This window comes from Epargyreus clarus, unplaced genomic scaffold, assembly GCF_041222505.1.
Source record: "Epargyreus clarus isolate Ecla_fem2 unplaced genomic scaffold, WU_Ecla_fem_2.2 ptg000005l, whole genome shotgun sequence".
NCBI lineage: Eukaryota > Metazoa > Arthropoda > Insecta > Lepidoptera > Hesperiidae > Epargyreus > Epargyreus clarus.
Window position 1 is genome coordinate 10,351,943 of NW_027332213.1, and position 16,606 is coordinate 10,368,548.

The 16,606-nt window shown below is 33.5% G+C and overlaps 1 protein-coding gene across 1 annotated transcript in view; it reads left to right on the forward strand.

Moving 5' to 3' along the window:
* The window catches only part of Ubx (ultrabithorax), a 160,685-nt gene extending 144,415 nt beyond the window's left edge, over positions 1 to 16,270 (forward strand). Inside the window, exon 3 of the mRNA XM_073073135.1 lies at positions 13,336 to 16,270. The gene's annotated coding sequence lies outside the window, so the exon portion shown is untranslated. The remainder of the gene's footprint in view (positions 1 to 13,335) is intronic.
* Positions 16,271 to 16,606: the final 336 nt, after the last annotated feature.

Genomic DNA, 16,606 nt, shown 5'->3' on the forward strand with positions numbered 1-16,606 from the left:
CTAGGTGTGTGCCACGTTCATATAGAGCGTGTGTGAAAAAAGCGAGAAATATCACATCTTTGTAGGAGTAATAGCTTTTTAAGTGTAATTTAAGTTCGTGGTGGTATAACATGCGTTACGTAGTTTAAAGAGATAGTCCCGAAGAAGATTTAAAGTTTGACTAAGGACATACTCGTATGTTATCTTTCATGATCTGTTTTCTGTACATATTAGGTCTGAAAACTCCTTATTTGGAAGTCATCGCATTGATGCATTCTACATAAAATCTATAGATTATATACTTACGTCATTAATATTTCTTAGTACGAGATTTAGTTGCACACGTACACCTCCAATGACCTACATGCTCATGATCTCGATCAATTTATGCATCGGATATGATCCGTCGATTTTTTGTTCATAGTAATTCAATTAGGTTTATTTTATTTTATTTTTTATGGGTGCATTTAAAATATTAGTTACAGTATAAACTAAACAAAAACCTTTTAAAATTTCTCCACAGCGCAAAAATTTAGCAAGTTAAGAATGCAAAGAACAGTAACGTAGGTATCATTGCTCTCATGCTCACATCGGTATCAAACAAAAGTTTGGTCACGCTTAATGCCTTTACGACTGCCGGGGGTGACATAAAGAAAATGAAAAACATTTTGTATTATTCTTGTTGCGCTCTTGTCCCGCCTAACTTCAACGACCCTCCGTAGGCTGGACGCAAACTTGCAGATTTTAATTGCGACTCATCTTACTTATTTTTACTTTGCTGGATTTACTTGTAGGAGATGTGATATTATTTGCATATTTTTGTGGGTAATACAACTCTGAAAACTTCGTTGTTCATAGCCAGGAAAATAGGATAGAAATAAATTCATCATACTTGATCTCATTAGACACGTTTAAATGACAGCCTTATGATGACGTATAATCATTATATGATAAAACCGCTAAATTTTCGTATGAGATCTACACACTATGCAATATCTTGATTGTGCTTATTGTTTATAGAAAAGAATGCTATGAAAAGATGCTGGATATATATTATTATGTCATGTAAATATTGTTTATTTCATCTTAAATTTGAAAATACTAGTAATTTTTAGAAGTTCGTGTAAGCAAAACAAGTAATTTTATTAATACTGCGATATTGCACAAATACGAATAGATATAATAATGTGTAATATGTATTCGGTATCTACATTCGTGATGATGTAGCCGCCCTTATTATCTCCTCTCCTTGCCAGCGGCTTCTGTTTAGACAAATATCTTCAGAAACTAGTTACGTGTTCCGACTTTAATATTAGTAGCTTTTTAATATTTATCACCTGCCGTGATCAATCTCTGTCGCAGCTAAGATGCATGTCTTATGGTTTTATTAAAATAGGAAAATAATTCTATTTTGTCCTGCTTTCTTTATTTGTTTTTTTTTATATTTTTATTTGATCGGCTACGTTTGGCGCCTCATCCTGTTAAAGGCACCTTTAATGCATAATCCTAACTAATCAATTACTAAAAGATTATGAAAAAATATCATGATTCATGGAAACAGCAATTGTGGGTACCTAATGCCGTTTGTGGATACTTATAATCGACCCTAAGTGAGATGAAAGTCTATTCAGAATTCGAAAACAGATGCGTTACTATTTCTGAAGATATTTTCATGTCTAACTTAATTTTTACTTCTACGATATACGCCTACATTGACACTTTGTAATGATTGCCACAACATAACTTTCGCTTCTGTTACGTGAACGAGAAAGCTTGATTCCAGTGTGTTCATAGTATACAGAATGGTATATTTTCATGAAGAACGTTACTAGAATATATTCTGCCGTTCACATAATCGCACACGCTCGGTGAGACGAACCCGCGATACGCTATAAAGTTGTCAACTGAAACTATTTCTGTGCTGTTTGTTTTCCTTTTGACAAATAGCGTCTCGTGCCGGCGCCATCTTGCGGCATTCCATTGAACAACTGTATATAAGTACAGATAGTGTTATTCATAAGATTGTCTCATTCTGTAAAACTTGGGTATAGTGTGTTAATTGCGTATTGAATTAACTGTAGAGCGTTTCGTAAATTTTAATCATGGACACATACATACGTACAAAGAAGAGAAACACCCAGAACGAAATTTATAATTTAAAAATATATTTCCAAAATCCTACTAATCAAAATATAAATCAATACTATTAAGACATCTGCTTGTCGCTAAATTTATTATTTTATTAATAAAACTTTAAATTAAATACAATTCATTTATTCTTAGAAAGTTATTAATACGAAAGATAATCGAGATTATAATAATAGACACATATGAGTTAATGCATGCGAAGTAACATTTCAGTCCTATGCAATCATAATTAAGTTAATTACGCGTTGAATCCAATTTAATTATGGCACAAAGGAATTATATATGAACACAAAGATTTTGTTTTCTCCTTTGCTTATAATGCCTACTGCTAAAATGTAAGTAAATACGGGTACCTACGTACATTTTATGATCTTACGAGGTGTGGAAGGTACATACCTATGTGTATTTTATTTACATTTCCAAAAACATTTTAATACAAGGTCTCTTTATTAAAAGGCTTCTTAACTAGCCAAAACTGTTTAAAAAATAGGAATGTATTTTAAACAAGGCAAAATTTTATACTGAAACTCGAGGACATCTTTTAAACGCGAGAAGTATAAGTTTAGGAGACAATTCTTTACCCATCTCCGAAACTCGCTAGGTTTTACGAAGTATAAAGCATATTTCATAAATATTATATATCGCGGTCACATAACTCAGTCCGCGTCCCGGCTTCGCTCGTTCTTCGTCGTGTGTGGCTCGCGACTCCTCCATGCTGCCTTCCTTACAATTTTGCTCTAATACATACTCACTTATAAGAGAATCTGGTCCCTTAAGGCACAACAGAAAGGTTTGAATTCCATTGCCCAAATCTAAGCAGTTATGGTCTTTTATCTAACATTAATAACTAAAGCCTTAGACAAATGTGATCTATGATAAACGTGATTTCGGTAACGAGCTCCGCTGACGTTGATCTATGGTCACGATTGTTATTTTTCTTAGGAAATAGAGGGAAAAAATAAAAAGTGTGAACACAGCGCTTCACTAAATAACAGTGATGAAAAATAGTTTATTGTGAGATCACGTGATTCGTGGCAATAAAGATCACGTCCCAGGAGTAATCTACTCTCCGAGAAATTGTTTATTTTTTTGCTCTCCTACAGATTCTCTGTGAAGGCTAGCGTTTTGCCCTTGTTAAGAAATTATGTCGAAACAAAGTGTAAATATTAGATTTAATTTAATTGTGTTGCTGTTGTATAAAATATCACTGTAATAGGTACAGTGTTAAAATGTTAAGTTTGGTATAAGTCATTTCAGTTGTATTTTAAAATTACATATACAATATCTGATATATTAAAACATATGTTTCAATGAGTTAAATTATACTAAAACGTGCTTTCAAAGCTGATAGGGCTATATTTTTGTATTAATAATTATCAATTTTGATACTATTAAACTCAAATGGACGTAGTAATCACTCGGTCTTATCTAGATTTCTAGTAAGTAAGCTGCATTAAAAACTATAATTACCAATTAAAGACACTCACTACCTTGTTAATAGCTACTAAACATTGTATGAGCTATTTAAAACTAGCCACTAGTACACTTTATCAAAGGAGTTTGAATTAAAACCACATATAAATTACTTTGGCGAGTGAAATACGATTTTCTAAAAAGTATTTCAGTTGGCACGTAAATAGTTCTAATTTTGGCAGCCATTGCGTTTAATTTCCTCGCTGAAAATTGTGTACAAATAGGCATGTAGAAACTTTGTGAGTTCGCTAATTATATAGCCACTGATGCAGGAATATGAACCTATTTTTCTAATTTTAACTGTCATATCTACACATAGTTTTAATAATATTTAACGAAAGTCTAATAGGAAACGGGTTTCATATCGTAGATAGGTTCACGGCTTTCTCTACCAACTAAGCTGGAACGCTTCATAGGTATCTTTTCCCATCGTTTAGCAACAACGGAAGCACTGACACTATAAAGAAATAACAAATAATCATAGTTAATTAAACGAAAGAAATTTATTACAAGTAACGGATTATTCATAAAATTAATAGCGCCTACACCTCGAGTCCGTATCATGTGCACCAACTATGACAGATTATGCATACGAAGCCGCTGTATAAATTGCAGTGGTGCCAACTCAATCTCATCTTATTTCCTTGGCATCGACGCAGACAACCCACTGATTTATACCAACGTACCAACCTACAAAAGTTCTCGGATTAAATAGTTTTTCTCGTTTCAATATTTGGCAACAAAATATTTTTCTAATTTTTTTTCTTTGCGCGCTTTCAAGCACTGAACAATATTTCAAGGCGGCGTACACTTAAATATTCTTCTCCATTGTGTCGACGTTTAATGTACTTCTGAAAATTTACGTAGTATCTTGTTTGTTTTGAAGATATTCTAATATACGTAATTCATGTACGGTGATTGCAAAAGTCACCCTTAATTTATGATTCTTGTAATGAAATTTATTATCACTACCCTCTGTTTTTCTCTAGAAATATTTACTTTTGTATTTCTTGTCAAAAATTGATTATAGATTTTGTTTTAATGTCTGTTTTAATCATTATACTCCTAACCATAATTAAATAGATATCTGACTATTATCAAATTTTACAAGAAATTTGTAAATTGAATATCAAAATTATTTTTTCGTGTTCTCATTAAAATCGATATAACGTTGGGTTTAATAACATCCAAGTTAAAAAAGCTTTAGTACGAAACTCAGTCTTGAATTAACACAACTGCGACAAGCAAGTAAAGCCCAGGTTAATCTTCCACCAGTATTTTCAAGTCCGTGTAGGAATTAACCTAATGTTTGAACCAAAAATAGTCGTCCGATGCAGCCCTCACATAGTCTCTAATGGTGACACATTACTTAGTGTTACGGAAATAAATAGCAAGGAAAAAGAAAGAAAGAAAGATTAGGCCTGTGCGTTCGTCGCATTAGTCGTGTCCAAAAATAAAATTAATCTGTACAGTGTGAAAGTTCAGTATGGCGACAAACGACTGTGCGTGCTAACAGTTTCAGTGGTTAAAAAATAGATCTCGAACATATGTTCCTGAGGGGTTGTAAGTGTCTAAGTAAGTGTCTAAGATCTGATAGTTTCTTGTAACTTACCGATGTAATAAGTGACAGACGAACATAAGGTCCGATTTATTTCACGTCCTTGTCGACTATCTGTAACCAATTCCAAACACATGAGTTGTATGAAAAGTCGTTGACTGGTTTTTACCACACATAAGGACTACTATCTACTATAATGTATCATAGTACCATACCATACCATAATACCATACCATACCACCATACCATATAATACCATAATGTACCATAGTATCTATCTATCGTATTTTGTTTATTATTAAAATTATTTTGTCTTTGTAACAAATTTGTGAGCATTTTGTTAAGCAGCACCTCAGTTTTCATTATATGCACTTGACTTCAATTTTATGTCCCACTGTTGGGCTCAGTTATTTCCTTTTAATTGAGGAGAGTAGTATACTAGAGTTAGTAACTCTAAGTTAGAACACCTCGGAAAAGTATGTCTCCCTTCCACACCCTTCAAACCAGAACTGCTGTTATGAGGTGGAAATAGGTGTGGCGGTGGTACCGCCGGAGTCGAACCACAAATGGTTCTACCACCTTCAAAATACAAGAAGTAAATACAAAGTATACAAGAGTAATGTTACTAAACGTGGAACGGTATACGACGAAACCTTTTAAAAATGGCAATAAAAGCAGCAATGTACAGTTCTGTATTTACCAAACTTTTAATGTTATAATCCAAACCTACATCAAATACCTTTTTTCCAAAACATTTATGCGATACGAGTGCAAGCCAAATATTTGAAGTAGGTAACTTTTGGTCGGATTTTTTCCATTGTGTCATGTTTCGCGAAATTTACGCCCAGCTTAAACCGCTCAAAATTTTAGCTTCGCCCGTCCAAAATCCTGATTAATGTGCCAAGCGGGGGCGGATCGAAATTCAACGCGGAAAGCCTTTTTTGTACCCTTTTAATATAAATATTTTTGCGTATGGGTACATTTTTTGTATGTAAAACAATAAAATAGCTGTAATAATTTTTGTATCAAAATACTAGCTGACCCGGCCAACGTTGTGTTGCCATATAAATAAAAAAATGTTAAGTGTGAACAACCCTTATCACTTAAGGGTATGAAAAATAGATAGTAGCCGATTCTCAGACCTACTAAATATGCATATAAAATTTGGTGAAAATCGGTAAAGCCGTTTCGGAGGAGTACGGTAACTAACATTGTGACACGAGATTTTTATTTTTATTATATTAACAGTGAACATTTCACACTCGTAGCTCCACTTGAATTACTCTTCTGTTGGTGCCGTGAATATAAATTATTAGGAATATAACTACAAAGCTACATGTATAATTCATTTGTACACAAATTAGAATTTGTTTCAAATCAGTAATCAAATTAGTTTAGTACATCTTTCAGGATTGAATTGAGTAACCTCTGTAAATGATACCTATCGATAATGACTATTTGACCACGTGGGTAAATAAATGACACTTATCCACAAAGTTATGAAAATGGGACGCCAGAAGTTATATGATAATTATACCGTTTTTCGATCTATTCAGTCATTAACCTATAATGTATCGTAATATTTTACCAATTAGATAAATAACACACCTGCGGACGAATAAAATTATCTCCACATTAGCTGCCGGATTGAAACCTCATCAATAAAAAATAATTTAAGGCGATTGAAGGTTTCCCAATACGCCTCCGACTTTCAAATTCCTCGTTTTTTATGGAACTGAAGTAGATTTGCTATTTGTGTGTGTGTTGTACTTTAGTAAATCGTACAACCGCTTAAGAGTATCTGGGACAAACCTAAACAGAACAGGGGAACCTTAATCGATTACAGTTTCCTTTTCTACCCGAGGAGCTTAATCTTCTTTCCTAAATCGTACGTCAATAAGTGAACAGTCCTTTAAAATCTCCTCACCCGTAGTCACTTACAACTGATGAGGCTATCAGTTGTTCATTGACGCTTCATCGGTTTTAGTGGCACTAAATAAATAAAGCCTATGTCATGTAGTAAGCCTCTAAATGAGATAGCAATAATTCTGAAATAGAAAATTAATTTATTTTCGTAAATAATAAATAATAAGTGAGCAACCATATTTCTACCAATTTTAAAAAAAAACTTATATATAAAATTCTCGGGTCACAATGTTAGTTACCGTTCTCCTCCGACACGGCTTTACCGATTTTCACCAAATTTTATAGATATATATTTTAGATCTGAGAATTGGTTACTATCTATTTTTCATACCTCTAAGTGTTGTTCACCCTTAACATTTTTTTTATTTATATGACAACACAACGTTTGCCGGGTCAGCTAGTAATTTTATAACTTTAATAGATACCTTCCTAACACAAATTTCCAAATTTCAAGAAATTATAAAAACGGATGAGCTATCTTTACGCAATTTAAATCAGGTGCACAGACTTCTACACTACTCAGATTCCTTATAGTGTAGAAGTCAAACGGCAATATATTCTTCGAGCAATGCAAGTTCCCCGTTACAAATGTGTGCAACGACGGTCACATCAATCAACTGGACGACTGATTGTTTGCTCGTAAATCTATTTCTTGGCATTACTAACGTTGGGTTATGAAATGAAACAAACAACTGGTTTGATCTGGTTATTGTTTCCATATAAAAATATCGGTAAACATAAATACAAGAGAATTATTGGTACAGATCTCATTAATAAATTGGTTTTAAAATAAGTTCAAAATTCTATATTTCTTTCTGAAAATACAATTGCTAAACTAAAATTATCTATAATTAACTTATTATACATAATTTAAAAGGAGTAGTTAAACTTATCATTGTACCTATTGTTTCAAATCAAAATCAAATTAAACAAAAAAACATACTCATACAGGATGTTAGCGAAAAAATTCTATGTCTATGCTCAGCACAATGTATAGTATGTACTTGCAAGGAATATTGAATGAAAAATAACCTTTAAAATAAATTACCGACTAAGTGTGCGTGTATTTAGTTAATTAGGCTAAATTTAATAAATATAATACAAAAATGAAAGTACAAGTTTGCCGCTACAAGTTTAGTAATTAAGATTAAATAAAAACTATAAACTCTCAAGGTATCCGACTACAAAAATTGGCTTTTCTTCTTCCGTTCCCAACACACAATTTCATTTCTGCAACCATAAAAAAATATCAATCAGTGTCCTAAAAAAGTTCAATATCACATGATAATAGTAATGGCGCTCACTTGTAGGGTAACATACGTCAGGTAGGGCCCGCATGAGTCGAGTGGGGATGAATTAATAGCGGCACAGGTATGCGGGGTGGGATAGGGTGGGGCCGTACCACATCCACGGTGTAAAAATGGCTCCAAATTCTGTAACAAGAAATACTTAGAAAGTTACAAGAAAACGTTATATTTACAAAAAAGTAAAACAAAAGGACTGTGTTAAAGGATACTGTAGGTAATTGAAGTAATCAAAAGTATGTCTAAGTGGTATCTAAATTAGGTGACCTAGTATTTTCACGATTTTTTTTTTTATTTCTGCCCGATCTAAGGTTGATTTTCACGATCTTTAAAGCATTTTGAACTTTATCACAGTTTTAGAATTTTATGATTCAAATAAGGATACTTAACTAACATATATGATCTTAGATACATTTTTTTTAAACGTTCATTTTATTATAAGTACTTATTTTTTAATTATACAAAGACATGATCTTAGGAAAAGACAATTATTTCGAAATCATAGAATTACATTTATGTGAACGTAGAGATGATATTAATATTTACTCAATTTCAGGAATTATTTATGCTTTCTTTTCCTTAACTTACCTTCGTATTTCGTAACCTTTATTTGAGTTCACATATTCTATTATAATCTTCTTGCGATTAGCATACAAATTAAAAGTATTTACACATTAATCTAATATGCGTTAACGAATGTAATAAAATCCTTGGCGAGAGGGGGTGAATCTGAGACAATTTGCCACTCGCGCCCCTCCGTAAGCCCACCTATATGTCTTTCTTATTGCCAGCTAAATCTCGAATATACAACTAAGATTAATCTCGCTGAAAGAAAGGGTACGGTTACCCTTTGTGATAGAAAGTAACGTAAGACTATGCATATTTCGGTACTTGAAGGGATTAAGTTATGGTTACGCAAGTGTGACTTAAATAGCTGAAACCTATTTCTGAATATACATACATTTGTTGGGCATTTAAAGGAAATGTGGAGAATTCTCTACCTATTTTGGTACAGGTTAATGACCTGTTAGTTTACCATTTCAGAACCCTAAATGATCGCCTTCTGAACTGACCTCTTCAGATTCTTAGAGGTTCCTTCCTACCCATTAAAATCCAGCCAATAAGCTTCCTAACAGAACTTGATAATTTGATGATGACGACGCCACCACCATGAAGCCTTATAATTGAATTATTAAGCGCTACTGACTTAGGTTACACTCCAATAGTATATTATGTATCATCTTTAATTTTGTTCGACATTCGATAAAACTCTTAATGTGAAACTTTTAATAAATTAAATTAATTCGCTATTAAGGATATGTAAAAAACGTCTCAATAAAACTTCTTTGAGTTCTAAAATTTGATTACTTAGATACTATTTTCATCGTGAGAAAAAATTCACAATTCAAAATGCCCAATTGTGATAATTCGCCGATTAAATTCCAAAAGCAGGTTCCAAATCAAACGATTCAAGATACGATACGTTTTGTTTTTTATTCAGATTGCGTATTTGATAGCAAGAATTGAATGATTGCAATGCACTTTAAATGAAGCTCCTTTGGTGCAAAATTATTTATCGGCACTCAATCTGAATCGTAATGTGGAAATATCTTATTGTTGTGATAATAGTCATAGTAAACTTGCAATTACTAAGTTCAGCCACTTTATGTGAAGAGGAAAAGATTTAACTTGCAATATGGTAGGTAGGACTGAAGGTGGTAGAACCCTTTGTGGTTCAACTCCAGCAGCACCACCACCACACCTATTTCTACCTAATAACAGCAGTGTTAGGCGCTGCTGTGTTCCGGTTGGAAGGGTGGGGTAAGGGAGACAGACTTTTCCGAGGCGTTCTAGCTTAGTTCTCAGGGGTAGCGGCGCATCTGTGGCCGACCTCAGGTAGGAATATCTAATCCTATCTGGGGTTGATTACGGATGTCCATGGGTGGCAGTAGCCACTTACCATCAGGTGGACTGCATGCTAGTCTGCTACTCCCATATTATAAAAAAAAATGTGTTTCTAAAGTTGAGACTTATAGCTAATTTCTTGATCTTTTTCTTTAAACTCAATTATATACAGTTCACCGTTATTTCTAATGACATCAGTTATGAAATGTTTAATAGAAACTGGAGAATCATAAGTATGAGCTTTACGTCGGTAATAAATACAACACTTGACAAAATGCTCTAGCACTTGCGAAAAACGCGATCGATATTCATTATTTCCATGGTAGAATGCTCGCAACCCTTATCAAGGGAAGACGCCCGTTTTTTCTCGGTTTTCCCAAATAATTTATTTAGCGGGCCGCCTTCAATTTATCTCTGTGGGAGCTAATTTTGCGTCGGCCCGGTGGCTGGCTGGCGCATGCTGTAATTCAACAAATTGCGCGTCCTACAGAATTTATGGGCTCTCCCACTTGACGAAGCGCTTGCCTGCCCTTCTTCTATTGTTCTTGTACTCGTACTGGTCAGCTAAAATAGAATAGAATTCAGGATGTACCGAGGTTGTCGACCGCGCTTCGGTTACCTACGAGTGTTATGTCACCGGCGGCAGAGTATCCGTTTTAGAACGGAATTTGAGTTATGTTACTAAAATTTACATTTGCTTCCATCGAATACACTTTCTCGGTTTATCAGTGACTCGTTTACTGTATTAAAGTTTTGCGATTCAATCTTTTCTAAAGTCGTAAATAAATTATTCTACTTACTCATCGTTGCTTACAGAGAAAACCATAAAGTACTTTTTTTTAATCGTCTGTATGAGGCATCCTCCGCAGTGGTAACACATATTGGTATCAATTATTCGGATGGCGTCCTTTTTCTTTATTACTTTTTCGAAGATGGAAGGTAAGCTTTGTACCACTGTGACTTACCTAAAATCTATCTAATAAAACCGACCTATAACGATTTATTACTGCCATTCACAAATGTTACGCTAAAATATTTATATATGTATTACTTTCTTATCTAAAAATTTAATCGAATCTATTTTTTTCAGTGTTCTATTTAATTTTATATCTTAACTGAATATTTAAATATAAAATAATATTATATTTACCTATTTACATGTATTTATACATAATTTATATTTACCCCTAAATAAGCTTCAGTTAAGTCCGCGTATTGATATTAAAACTTGAAGCGAGTTATCTAAAACACTATCTTAAAAATCTCAAATCACTTTGTGAGTTTGGCTTCACTTTAGCTCGCATAGTCAAAAGCCATTTTAAGTTTAAAATCCGAAATGTTATTTTCCTAATACTAAGATCCAAGGCGAGTATAGCAATGTGTTATGTTTCTTTCTGCTGACTGCGGATCGCAGACAGTCGTCCCGCTCGCGCCCGCCGCGACGGATCGCGAGCGTCAGCACTGCGGATCTGTATAGAGTTGTTAATACCACAAATTCAAAATTTTGCTTATTTTTAAAAACTGATTTTATTTTGCTATCATTATTGATATATCTTTTTCCCTCTGCATTTCGAAATTTGCAAGTTGGAACAATTATCAGGTATTTTTATTAATCGGTTGTAGTAAGGATATAAATTGTAAATTGATTCCCATCTCCCTTTTTGTCATAAACGTACGAAAGGCGACCTTACTGTCGCTAGTGCCATCCAAATGAATCGTTTCAATTTTATTGTAAGGTCATATTATCAAAGTGTTGTCATAGCTGCTAACATTCGAAGATCTTACCAATCCTAGTGGTACGTATATGGTACGGTTATCGTTCAGTATTCTTCAGTTTAAAATCAGGGTGTCGTTATTTGTTCAGGCATTATCTATCTACCTACTTACATTTCAAAGGCAGACTTTATTCGAACCCACTTATCGATAGAGCTGATACCTATGTATAGTCAACTTGAGTGACAATGTTCGTTTCGGTTGCAGTTCAATATAGTCCTAAAATATTTTACTTATTCTGAGCTCTAATGTATGTAATAGTCAGCTAGCTTAGTCAGTAATGAGCTAACTTATCTAACTAGAGAACTTATTATTAAAAAAAAACATGAAACTTTATAAAAATATAGTCCTTGTTACGATTTAGAAAAATCTCATATTTTAAAATCCGTATTATATATTTTTTATGTTAAATTTAAAATTAAACTTAAAAAAACATTTTCATCTGCAGTCGGGTAAAAAAGAAGGAAGATCTAGACATGAGGTTTTAATAATAGTTTTAATCACATTATATCAACACCAACACGAACAGTTTATGCCAAATTATATTAACTACAATTCAACGATGTTAAAATAAAGTTCTTCAAATCGAAATCTCAACAAGCGTGATTTAATAAAGAATCACACCTAAATTTACCTGCAAACTCACCTGAGCTACTCTATATGATATCCTTAGTCTTTGTAAATCAGCATATGCAAAGTGGTATAGCAATAAATCTAGCAGCTCTTGCTCGTTCTCGCATCATGTTACATCTTAATTTCAGAGCCGGCTCGTCGGAGCCTGCCTGCCAGAGATACGGCCTTTTATCAAATACGCATTACGCTAGAAATTAACTTAAACTGAAAAAAAAATCGCCTTTCCGTGAGCGTAAGCGATAAATAATACCGAGCTGTTAGAATGCTGAGTTTGTTTTACATACCCATGGGGCTTGCGCGAAATTATTTGCATTTTAGTCCGTTCTTGTTTACAGCGACGTATTTCGAGATATTATTCTAGCTCGCTTAAGATTTCTAAATATTCGAGAAGCTATTATTTGCTACGAATATACCTCTAATCCGCTTGTTCGTTATTCACATGAATACGTTGTCTTATTTATATCGGGCTAAACTTTATTCGAATTTATTATAGAGGAATCTGGCGTTATGCAAACTAGTTCAGTACCGAATAGCCTTGTCCATTGTCGCTTAAAAGAATTATTTGTCCCTGTCACGCTGTAATTATTTTTTTTATAATTGGCATTTTAATTAATTTCGCTTTTCCTTTTGTTTCAGGTGGTCGTCGCGTGTAAACCGTAGTCGATGCTAGGGTAGGTGTCGAGTGTCAAGTGTCGAGTGAAATGTCTAAGAGCGCGCGCCGTGATTGCATTCCGAGATCTCGCACATTTTGTTAGCAATGAAATGTGTTTTGTTTGGATTGTCGAATTGCCGCTTGATTTACTCCACTCGCCCGACACGGTTTGACGTCGCGAGATCAAGATATCAAAGTCGACTGTCGAATAAATTTTTGTACCAGCCCACACGAACGCTTAGGCAATCGACTGCCGAAGATTTATTGTCAAAATTTCCCGTTAGTAACGCTTACCGAGCACACTCCGCGTATCACTATTTCACAAATAAAAGAACCAGTCGCGATATCATCGTCGACTATAAATTATATGAAGCTCGTATGAAAAATACACGTTTTGGAGTCCGCTTATTTATCGCTTAGCTTGAGTTATGTATGCATACGTTATGTTAATCTGGAAATGATATTAAATAGACTCTTCGATTAATATTAATTAGCTCCTGTCATTAAGTTGTGTAACGGATGAAGAAAAATGTGGCGGAGTCATGTAAACCTAGAGATAACGATGGTGGAATGGTCCGGGGCACGTATGGGGTATGGGTAGCGACCTAGGGAGTAGGGAGTGGCGAGAGAAGCGCTATCGAGTTGGTCGATCTGGTATCGGCTCCATCGGTACGGTGGCTGTTCCACACTAGGAATAGGTCGAGTTCCCGCGTTGTTCTGCCCCGTGATATATTGTTCCGCATCTCCCTGTATAAATCTTGAACGCCTGCTGAGGTACACGGCACACGGCCGCTACGCCGCAGCCTGGAGCTTCAAATTGAATTGTGTTTTTATTTATCGTGCGAATTGTGCCCCACTATCGCTCACTTGGAATCGCAGTTTATCTGCCAAAACGCGAGGCTGGATCGATGCGAGTAAATCTCTAAACTTATTGTCACTCAGCCTTGGACGGCGTAAATGATTGTTGAAACGTTTCGAAACCGCATTACGCTGACTTATGTTGACTGTATGAACTAAGTCCCGCAGATAATTCGTACGAAATCATAAAAGTTGTGTCTTTTACATACAAATGTGTTGGGAATGCTACATTGTAATAGGTTAAAAGTACTAAGGTCCTTATAAAATGAAAAAAGATACATAAATGATTTAAGTAGTACATATATACTTCGTGTAGTACCTTTGAACAAAGTATTATTGAAGAACATAAAAGCATTGATCAGAGTGGGGCATATAATTCGTACGGAATGGCCTATAAGGCTTTTTGTATAAGCTTCTGTGAACATGAATGATACTCATGGCATACGGTAGTGCATAGTTCGTGTAAAATGATATATCTTATGTAAATACTGATACTAGTATGAATTTGTAATCGAAATCTGATGTACAATGCGTGTATACGTTTAAAAACAATATACGTAATCATTAGCCTAAGCGGCAAGATATAATAGATTTCTCCTGGCGTGACTATGTTAAATTTATTTATCGTTTTAAGTTTATTGTTTCACTGTCTGCGACTAACGAATAGCGAGTTAAATTAAACGATAAAATACAATATATACATATAATAGCATATTGACGACACTAGCTATTTTAAAAGACAATCGTGTAGGCGGTGTTAACGAAAACAACCAATTATTTTTATTTTTTTATTCACAAGCATTGTTTTAATACAGTTTGTTTATATTATTAATATTATATATGTGTTTCCGCGAAAATATATTTTATAGCGAATCGTTTATTCGTTGGCAGTGGTAATATTTCTTATGTGGTTTTTGTAATCGTACTTATAACTAGAATGTTACATTTCACTGATTAAAAGCCAAGCTTTATTTTTATATATTTTATAAATCCGAGTTTTTTTTTCGGGATTTATTGTTTTGTTATTGTTATAAGCGCACTTGTTAGTATTTTTTTCATTGGAATACATTTATGTCACGCCAGATAACCTATATACGTAATTGCAATGGCTTTAGAATGAAAAATATTCCATTTATTAGTCGATAGCTTAACTTATTCTTAGTGAAATAGCTTACCTATAGTCACTTAAAAATGACAAGAATCAAAACTAGTTGTGCCCAGTATACGAATAGCTAATTAAATTAAGTAATAATATAATTTATTTTAAGATACAGTAGTGGTAATATTTTTGGATTCCTATAAACATATACGTAATTTCTTCTTAATGTAGGATAGTCGAGTAAAATTTGGTCGAGATTCTTTCGATTTCTATTTAGTTATCAACGAATTAAAGTGCCAAATTCATTTTCTATTTATTACGTTTATTATCAGTTTACCTCAGAAAGTTCCTCATTTATTTGCCGACTATTCGAGTTATTATCGAGTTTATTTTTATTCGATTCGAGATATAAGAAAGAATCTTCGTCTAAGTTTTCTTGTATTTACTTTTTGTTAATGATATTGTAAATATGATAAACGTCTTATTTATAAAGCTTCTTATCATTGAATAATGTTGATAAAATTGGATAATTAAATTGATACACTTGTTTTAGACTCACTATTTTCGATTTTATACAAATTAATTTAAATGAAATACCGCAATATTGTTTATTTATTTATTTGAAAAGTGCTCATAAATACCTATAATACGTAATTTTGTCCTTACAAAGCATTTGTCATACGTAAATACTAGGTAGGCCCAATTTATTGTAATGTATCATAATTGATTAATATTAATTAGTAATAAACGAAGAGAAATACTTAAAGTCGAGGGATACTAGTTAAAATGATTTAAATGTTTGTGTTTTATGATTGTAATTGTGTGAAAAGTTGTGTAATATTATACGAGTATATATTACCTATCATTATATATTGAATGGAAAGCGATATTATAATTTTTTGTACAATATCGGCTATAGTGCGAGATGGATCTGCATTAAATAAAAATTCTGTTACTGTAAATTATATCTTTTATTTTAAATCACCCTTATGTTAACAGAGCGCATTTGCCTCTATTAGACATTTAAACGAAATTTAAAGCAAAGAAAACATACAAGTTAATGATGACATTAATCAAATCTTTAGTGATGGCGTAAATGGTGATATGTGATAATATCGAATTAATTGGTAACATAGTATATACTTCTATGAAAGGAAATATCTATACAATAAGGAAGAGGCGGTTCAGTAAAAACTGTGTTCCGTTTAATGTATTAAGTACCGCATATCCACGACACAGTTTTATGTCTTGTTAATGATGGATTGTGTGCAACGGTACAATTTTTTCTACAGTGAAAT